This window comes from Pongo pygmaeus, chromosome 2, assembly GCF_028885625.2.
Source record: "Pongo pygmaeus isolate AG05252 chromosome 2, NHGRI_mPonPyg2-v2.0_pri, whole genome shotgun sequence".
NCBI lineage: Eukaryota > Metazoa > Chordata > Mammalia > Primates > Hominidae > Pongo > Pongo pygmaeus.
This window is the reverse complement of record NC_085930.1, coordinates 201,966,235-201,976,257: the sequence shown is the minus strand read 5'-3', so window position 1 is coordinate 201,976,257 and position 10,023 is coordinate 201,966,235. Positions and strand designations below refer to the sequence as shown.

The following is a 10,023-nucleotide window of genomic DNA, read 5'->3' as shown; positions in this document are numbered from 1 at the left end:
TTTAAACAACTAAAAAACAACAACAAAAATAATGCAAGTAGAGAAAAGACACCATTTCTGTTGGCAGTTCTCCCACCTCCATCTGTGCTGCCCAAAAGTGTCTGCTTTCTGTACTTACAAGACATTAGTCTTTTGGCACTATCATCCAGAGCAAATAGTGCTGAATGTAATAATAGCAAGTGATTTGGCATGTGCATCAATGTGAAAATAGAGTTTACAAATGCACAGTAATGTATTCTGCAAGAATACATCATCTTTTTAAATGTATTTCTTGAACATACTTATGTTCAGTGAGAAAAACCACATCCATTATTAGAAAGGTAGAGTATCTCTTCATATTCTGGGAAAATTCTTGATAGATGATTGCTATATTTAGCCATGGAAGCTAATATCTCACTTAAGGGGGGAGTGCCCTCTGTTCAGGGAGAAAACCAAGAATTGTAGTATTTTAAGTTCCCTGCTTAAAAGAAGAAATAATTGGGAGGAAACCAAAGGAAGTGGGTAAAAGGATCAAACAGTAACATTCAGCTACATTCAGAGCTTGAAACTGGAAAATAAAAATCAACAGAATATTTATCATTCATGCATTTCTTTTTCTAAAGCACTCCTTCTTTCCTTGACCAAGTCAGGATACTAGCTCAGCTCATGGAGGTCTGCAGAGCCAAGCAAGGAGATTATTAATGAGGATTGTGTGTGCGCTGCTTGTGGTGGTGGTGGAAGGTGGATGTTTCAGGAGATGGGAAATCCAAGACCAGAGGGAGAAGAAAGTAAGACTAAAAATGGCCAAAGTCTAAGAAGCCAGAAGTGGAGAACTTTTTTTTCTCCAACTTGGAGATTTGGGGAGAAAAGAGCAAGAATAAAGCAGGTTGATGGGAAACACCGACAGTGTTGATAATACTACCCAATGCAGAAAAAGCATGGCCATTCAAAGTTCATTTTTATTTGCACCTGGGGTATAATGAAGAGTGAATCAACTGAATTGAAAGGTTCCGGAACATTTTCAAACTTCATTCATTTAATCACTCATTGACTGCTTCGCTAATGAATTCAGAATATAAGTACTCTATGCCTACTATATGCTGGGCACAATGCTATGTGATGGGAATACTCCACCTGTCTTAGCCTATTCAGGATTCTATAACAGAATACCACAAACTTGGTGACTTATAAACAACAGAAATTTATTTATCATAGTTCTGAAGATTGGGAGGTCCAAAATTCCCAATCTTGCTGCTGGTAGATTTGGTGTCTAGTGAGTGCCCACTTCTGCGTTCATAGAAAGCAGTCTCGTGGCTGTAATTTCACGTGGCAGAAGAGGCAAGAAGCTCTCTGGGGCCTCTTTTATAATGGCTTTAATTCTATTCATAAGTGTTTTGCCCTTATGACCTAATAATTGCTCAGAGTCTCCACATCCAAACAGTATTACGTTGGGAATCAGGTTTCAATGTATGAATTTTGGGGGAACACAAACATTCAGTCTATAGCACTGCCTTTATAGAGAGGCAGATATATAAATAAATGGCAGACCTGAATAAAAAATACTGAAAATGCTATGAAGATTAAGAGACGGCTTCTTGTGAAACACTTTAACTGGGTTTTGAAGGATAAATAAGAGTTTCCTAAGCCAAAAAAAAAAAAAGTGAGCCCAAGGTTATATCCAATCTTGTAGCTCTGTGAGATTGTATTTATCCCTTCCTCTGTATCACAGCCTGAATCATCTGCCAACTTGGCTTGTTGGCATGATGTAGGCAATAAAAATGAGATGAACAAGTAAAAAGATGTAAGGGAGAGGGGGCAATGAGGCAGGTAGGTGGAGATCATTTTGATGGGGTTTGTATTGCTTCATTCAGTAGTTGAGTGGCATTAGTGGGGCCTAGTAGAATACTATTTTTTTACTTCAACCTATTTTCTATTTTTTACTTAAATACTTTGCACTTCATCAACATGTAGAAGTAAAGTGTAGTAAAGATACTAAAGTGACAATATAAGATAATGGCTAAAAGTATTGACTTTGGATTCTAGCAGTTCCAAGTTCAGATTCAAAAGTCTTCCCCTCTCTAGGGCCCAGGTGTCTCATCTATAAACTAAAGGAGTTGGGCTAGAGGAACTCTAGTGTTCCTTTCGGGTCTGACTGACTTTGATTCCAAAAGGCATACAGCATTCCATGGGATAGCCTAGAAGCACTGCTGGCCCAACACCGATGCTTCCAGTATTAGGGCTGGAAAGGGCCTTATAGACTGTTTTGTCAAAGTCCCTTCTTTCACAGAATAAGAAATCAAGGATACATCTCAATCTTTCCAGCATCCTTTTTATAACAGCTACTACTTTTTAATTATTAATAGCTTGTGATTCTTCAGAAAGAAGGGGAAAATGTTTAATGAATAAATTTAGAAGCAATTGGATAGGCTAAATAAGAAGTTTGTCAGTCATGATAAATAAACATAAATTTAAGATCAGATGAAAAACATTTTCATCTGATACTTTAAATTGAGACAGATTTTAAGTGACTGAAAGGGGCTGGCAGCATCAGCATCATATTATCACAACCCTAGGCCTAGAGCTCAGTATGTAAGAGAACCCTCTGGGCAGAACAGCAGTTTTGGTTCCACCTCTAACTATAACTCTTTGCTTCCTTTACAGTCCTGTAGTCACCTTGCTAGGGCAAATGGTTACAGAAAAAAAAATGTAAAAAGTTGTGGAAACACTTTTTTAAAAAAGCTATCAGATAGACAAATCCATTTGTCATTTATTTTAAGCTGCAGAGTATCAGTACTATCAGCAATTGGTTATGACCTCCAAGTCCCTGGTGATAATACCCTTGTGTCAATACACATGTGGGGTCCATTATGCTATTACATTCTTTTGCTGTTATTTAATTTTAGTTGGCTTAAATTACTCATTACTCTTTTCCTCCCGTTTAAAAAGCAGGGTTTTTGGAACCAGTAACACAGCTAATTGTTTCATTTCTGCATTTCACTTTCCCTGGGTAGCCATAGCTGTTATGTGAATTGAGATTTGAATATAAACATAAACCATGAAGATTTTTCATCAAGTAAGAGCATTACTAATAAAATAAAGCTTTGTTATTATTCATCACACGAACAATACACTTGTATCACATCTATCAGGCATCATGTAGAACACATTATGGAGGTTTCTTATTGGCAGCAACACATTTAGTATAGTTACCGTTTTCCAGCCCTTCAACAAGAACTTCTGGATGTATTTACTAAGTGAAATAAATAAACTTCTGAAACAATGGTTTGCAGTACAACACACATAGGACTAGTCCTCCAACCTAAGAATGTATACAAATTTGCATAGAGGGTGCCATAATGAGATAGGCATCAGGAGACTACTTCTAGTCTTGTTTACAACTTGCTGTTTGACTTGAGAAAAGTTGTCCCCCTCCTAATGGGTCTTTTTTCTTACTTTTCTTTAATAAGTATTTGGGCTACAAGATTTATGAAGTTCATTCCAACTGTGAAACTATAATGTAAATATTATGAGTCCACAGATTTATGGTGTATCCCAGCACCTACACTAGTGTCTTGCACATAGTAGATTCTCAGTAAATGAACAAATGATGGACTTTAGTTAATTTCTTTATGACTGAATACTCATATGCTATTATTACAAAAATATCGAGCATCTGTGTATTTGGAATTTTGAGGGGAGGGTGGGAGAAGTGTAGGATGAGAAAATGTCACATGTCCACATTCTTTAGATGCAGCATTTTTTATGATGCCGTTTTGGACTAAACCTTGATGCACATTTGGTCTATTCTTAGCATCAGAACTCAAGGATTGGGTTGGTCTTCATAATGATCCTGAGCAGATTCAAGAAGTTACTCTTGCGTATTAGATTGCCAGATTATTTCTTATTCCTAGAATGAAAAGGGACAATCAACTGAAAAGTTTTATTTTCTAGTATACTATTTTGACTGATTAAGGTTTTGACTCAAAACCTAAACAATAATGAAATTGGCATACCACATTTTAAGTGGGCATTATGCCAGTGTAACAGATGGGCCTTGAAATTGTCAGTTGATAGCTTTTGTATAAATCTCTAATATCGTCAAGTGGAGAAAGTCCTTAACAAGAAATGTAAAAAATGTTTGTCAGTTGGCCTCCAGATGCCTTACCCATGCATCGTTACTCTGTTACACAACTCTACAAGTCTCTTTAGATACTTAATAGCCCCTAGAGAGATCACTGTTAGACCATGTGGATGGGTAACTCCATGGAAAAATATACCCAGATGACCTGCATCTTCTGCCCTTTCCTGTCTTCTCAGACTGTTCCTTACTTTCATTCCTTCCCTGCAACCTGAACCATTTTTATTGAAGCTTTATCATGTGTCATTGCCTTTTTAGGAAGATCATTCTTTCACCCTCACTCAAGGAAGAGAATGAGAACCTTGCACATAGTAAGCAAGCAAGACATTGCTTTCTGAGGGACGCTGTCTAACTTCTACAGCATAGTCACTTTCACAAGTTTTGCCACATCAACCCGTCTTCTTCTTGTGCTTTGAAATTTTAATCTTCCTATTCTTTCATCTTCTATGACTAATTTCTTCCAGCCTCCTAACTTGTTTGCAAAGGCATGGCCCACCTATTAGCTTGCTTAAGAGGAATACCTGAACTCAAGTGCAGAGAAAACCGAATGTAGGCCTGATTATTTATGGTCTTTGCCCAGGAGTAAGCACTGAGCACACTTGTTAACTGACTTCCTGACTCGTGGTGATCTTGCTGCTTCTTGCAGGTCACTTATGACCTAGTTTATGCCATCAAGGATTGCTGATTGATGCTTCTCAGTTGCCAAATGAATTGGCTTTATGGCCACGAAAAAAAAAGCTTTTTCTCGTTAAACTCATTCATTTATTCATTGGATATTAAATAAAACTTTCTAAGGATCACATGCTCTTCTAGAAGCTGGAAAAACAACAGTGACCAAAATGGACAAGGTCCTTGTTCTTATAGAGCTTACAATCTGGTGACAGTTTGAACTGACACTCTCAGTGGAAACTGAGCTGACCATTTGTTTCATCTTAGAGGTGATGAAGTTATTTCAACTTCTAGAGGTGAGTTGACCTCAATATCATCACCAAAAAGTCCCAATTGGCCAACTTTTCTTTTTTAGTAAATATAAAATATGTTATAAAAGATGCTAGTTATAAAAAATGAACAGTAAGAAAATAATTGGGCACAAATAAATGGTCACACATTTCTCTCAATTTACATTCAGCACTTCTGGACAAACAGCATGAGTATATGGAAACATTGTATGCGGGCTGGTAATTGGTTTGGCATTTTAACAAGGCTTTTAAAATAGTTATAATGTAATGTATTGCTGTTAATTAATTTCAATCATTTATATTATTTCTGTACATTCTAGTAGGAACTAAAGGTATATGGTCATATAATTTATTGTTTAAGCCAGAACTGTTTTTGATGGGCAAAGGGGACATTCTTTAAAAGTATGTTGTGACAATGAGTATAAAAAGGGAACATTTTGGGAAAACCAGAATGCACATTCACCCCAAATACAAGAAACCCAGTGTCACCTAATTGTTGGCATTTTGAAATAGCAAATTGCCAGGTACTAGTCTATTTCCCCTATTCCAGGATTATCATTAAGTGAGTTCATCATGACTAGATCAAATTATGTTTCATCAACACTTTTATGAAGCAATTCTTCCTTTAAATCCTCTTCCATTTTGGGATGGGGGGATTAGATCCTTTTCTTATTAAAAAGGAGGGGACCTTCAGGGATTCCAGCTCTAATCCTTAGCCTAGATGGATCCAAGACCCTGTATATAATAGTGAGTACAATTTATTGAGTGACCAGTGTTTTAGACACTTTTATAAGTATTATGGTCAGTCCTTAAAACAGCTCTGCCTACAAGAAGATATTACTTACTTTTCCAAATTAAAAAAATAGGACCCAAACAGATTAATTGCCCAAGATGGTACAGAAAATAACAAGAAGCAAACTGTATTTGAGCCCACGTCTGTCTGGTTCCAGAATCTATTTTTTTCACTATGCTGTACTGTCTCTCTATTCAAATGTATGACAGAAAACTTAGGTGAGATACAGAGATATGATCTCTCCCAGATACTCTGGAGTTTTGTAGCTCTGGTCCCGGAACAGTACTAAGCATTTCTCTGTCTCCTTCCACTTTCCTTTTTGACATTGGAGATTCACATCTGGTAGAGAAACCTGGAAAATGGTAATAACTTCTTATGTCCAAAAGTACTTTTGCACTCTCACATGGTCCCTGCCCCACACTCATACCCCAACCCTGTGAAGCTCAGACTTCAAGAACTAGCTCTATATATGTCTCCTCCAGGAAACTTTCTTAAAACCCTCAGGCTGACTGACTGCCAACTCTTCTGCACCTCCTACTCCACCTGTGACAACCTGTCTCATACCTTACGATAGCTTTTAAAATCATTTATGTTTCTATCATCTTCAATATATTTTATGCTTCTGTACGGCAGAGATCATGTTTTATTCATACTTTAACCTCTCTGTGCTCCAGGTTGCTTATCTTTAAAATAGAGATCATAATAGTACTAACCTCATAACATTTTATTTCTTAAATTGACAAATAATAATTGTACATATTCATGGGGTAAACAGTGACGTTTCAATACATATAATGTAAGTGATCAGATCAGGGTAATTATTATATTCATCATCTCAAATATTGATCATTGCTTTGTGTTGGGAAACTTCAATATCCTCCTTCTGCTGATTTTAAACTATGTAAAATATTATTATTAACTATAACCATATTACAGTGGTATAGAACACTAGAACTTATTCCTCCCACCTAGCTATAATATTGTATCCTTTTACAAATCTCTCCCTCCTTCCCCCTACCCTTCCCAGCTCCTCCTATCCTTTGTTCTACTTTTTACTTCTATGAAATCAACTTTTTCTTTTATCTTACACATATGAGTGAGAACATGTGGTGTTTAACTTTCTGTTTCTTAGGCTTATTTCATCAAAAATAACGTCCTTCAGTTTCATCTATGTTGCTGCAAATGACAGGATTACATTCTTTTTTATGGCTGAATAATATTTTATTGTGTATATGTACCCCATTTTCTTTATGCGTTCATTTGTTGTTGGACACCTAAGTTGATTCCATATTTTGACTATTGTAATAGTGCTGCAATAAACATGTGGGTGCAGATATCTCTTTGATATACTGATTCCCTTTCTTTTGGATAAATTCCCAGTAGTGGGTTTGCTGGATCATATGGTAGTTTTAGTTTTTTTTTTTTTTTTTAGAAAACTCAATACTGTTCTCCATAGTGACTGTACTAGTTTACATTCCCACCAACAGTGCATAAGAATTCCCTTCTGTCTGCTTCCTCACTAGCATGTGCTTTATTTTCTTTGTCTTTTGATAATAGCCATCCTAACTGGGATGAAATGATATCTCTTTGTGGTTTTAATATGCATTTCTCTGATGATTAGTGATGTTGAACATTTTTTTCATATATTGGCCATTTGCATGTTCATATAGCTTATTTAATGAATAAAGATAATATTCATTAAACATTTAGAATCCTTATAGTGCCTGGCACATAGTAAGCTCTGAGCAATGTTAGGTCAATATTATCATCATTTTGTTGTCATTGGTGATTGTAGTTAATGTCACATAGTAAAGTACACAAAAACATGTATGCTAAATGTTATTAATTCATGAAACATTGTTATTGTTTCCTATGTTCAGGACACTCTAGACTACACTGAAGACAAAGGAGGCCATTTAAAAAATAAGAGTGGGAAAAGGAACAAGATATATACATAAATCATTCTGATACAGAATAAAAAATAGTGATGGAAGAGAAGTAAATCATCAGTTTTGGAATCATTAGTGAGCGGATCATCAGTGTTCTTGGTAGAGAGTATTTTCAGACTAAGAGTATCAGGGAAGACTGTTAGAAGGAGATGGATCTAGAGGAAAATATAAGATTTGAATTTGTAGATACTTGCGGTAGGTAGTGGTTTGATGAGGTCAAGATATTCCAGCAATGACTATGTAAGCAAAGGTAAGAAAAATCTTGACAGAGGAGCTATCATGATCAAGAAGGTGGTTTTCCCAGTCAAGCCTTATCCATTGCACTCCAGATGTGCTGACCCCTGCAATTTCCCCACATGTGGGAAACTAGACTGCATAATTTGTGGTAGTGGGGGTCTGTGATCCCACTTTCCCCTCGTTTAAAAAAAGGAAAATTTTGAGGTTTGTTTAGGATAATAGAAATTGTTGTCTAGGAGTTAAGCTTGGAGAAGAATGGAAAGATCTTGAATGTCAGACCACAAATTTTGCATTAAATTTGATTTGCTTTCTATTTAATAAAGCAGCTGGGTTCTTAAAATTATGAATAAAAATAATGATAATTTATGAACTAGAAGGTTCTCCCTGTTCTTATTCACTGTAGATAATGGGAAGGCAGTTATATGAAAAATCATTCTGGACTAGATGGCTTGCCTCTGCCTTTGAGGTATGACACTTAGGTTCTGAGCCCAGATCTGGTTCACCATGTGACTCTTATCAAGTGCCACTCCTCCCCTGCCTTTAGTTTCTCCATCTGTAAAAGAATAAATATGAAGAGTACATAGAGATGCATTCTAAAGATATCTTCTATTCTAAAACCTTTGAGAAGGAATGAACATGTAACGGGGTGCAGTATTAAGAGCAGAAATTATTTATCTCAATGAAATAGGCTATTGTTCTTAAGGAGCAACACTACTCCCACCCTTAGCCTACTTCCTAAGCCTATTCGACATTGAAAAGAAATCCTGAGTTTTGTGATTCTTCCAAACATGTATTTTGGCATACAATTGGAGAACCTAAAAATTAGTAGGCCCTAGGTTGTGGCCTCTGCAATCCGATACTCCTAAATGCTGAATGGATCCAGGCATTGCTGACCCACAGCAGTTCATTAGTGGGAGTCCTCCACTAATAATGTCCATGTCTGGCTGAACCATCCGTGGTTAATATTTGTAATCATGGCCCTAAGGCATTGGAAAAATCAAAGGATGCCCTCTGAATCACCAGAAAAAGATTAAATTAGATATAACTCCAGGTTTCTTGTTGGGAGTACATTTTATTATATTTCAATGTTTTGAAAATTGGGACTAGAAGCCTACTGTGGAAGGATCTTTTGTGAACTAGAGTATGTGACTAATCTGCACATCTCTTTCCTTAACCATTCCAGATAACAGAGTTTTCTGGACTTCTGGAGAATAAGATTATTATTCTCAAGGAGAGATGGTCACCTCAGGAAAATTTGGACTATTGAAAAAGAAAGGTAGTAAATACAACACAATTTTTCCTGTTAAACATTTTGCATATAAACGAAATACAGGGTGGGCTTTAGAAATATTTTGATATGAAAGTAGCACTTCAAGAGATTTTTGGTTTTGCATCTTGCTCTAGAGCTCTGTACAAGGAAAATTCTCTATCCCTGCAATTTCACAAAAATGATTAGGTATTGCGTTTGGAAGTACTTATTATCAATAAGGCGCCTCCCCACCTTTGGGGACTTCTTGCAGGTTGTTGGAAAAAAGCTAAAAAGAGCACCTCAAAATATCCTCAGTGGCTTTTTTGAAGAAATTTGGAAGGCTTGGAGCCTGCTCATGGAACAGTTTTGAGGTGGAGGCAGGCAGGAAAACACTGAGTTTGAGTAACAAAGAAGCGAGAGAATATTAACCTTTGACAGCTCCGTAACTACTCTCACCCCACTCTCGAAAAACAAAACAAAACACATACAGGAATATAACAAGGAATGTGAAGTCAGTGGGGAGAGGAGAGGGAAGCAGACAGCTGGAAAGTTACTGCAGCAAGTAGAAAGAGAAACCCAAATTGTGAACATTAAAAACGATTCGTAAATCTCTCCCCTCTGCCTTCTGAATAAAACCATATCCTGCCTGGAGACACTAGCCTCCTCTAAGACTTCAGTAATTCGTCCTGATGCACGCAGTACCAGTCCAATCCATTTTC

The 10,023-nt window shown here is 36.7% G+C and overlaps 1 non-coding gene across 1 annotated transcript; it reads left to right on the top strand.

Moving 5' to 3' along the window:
• The first annotated feature begins 8,073 nt into the window (after nucleotides 1-8,073).
• Nucleotides 8,074-8,235, top strand: LOC129034479 (U1 spliceosomal RNA). Its single transcript, XR_008501948.1, has one exon. It is a non-coding gene; the product is annotated as a U1 spliceosomal RNA (small nuclear RNA).
• The last annotated feature ends 1,788 nt before the right edge of the window (nucleotides 8,236-10,023 follow it).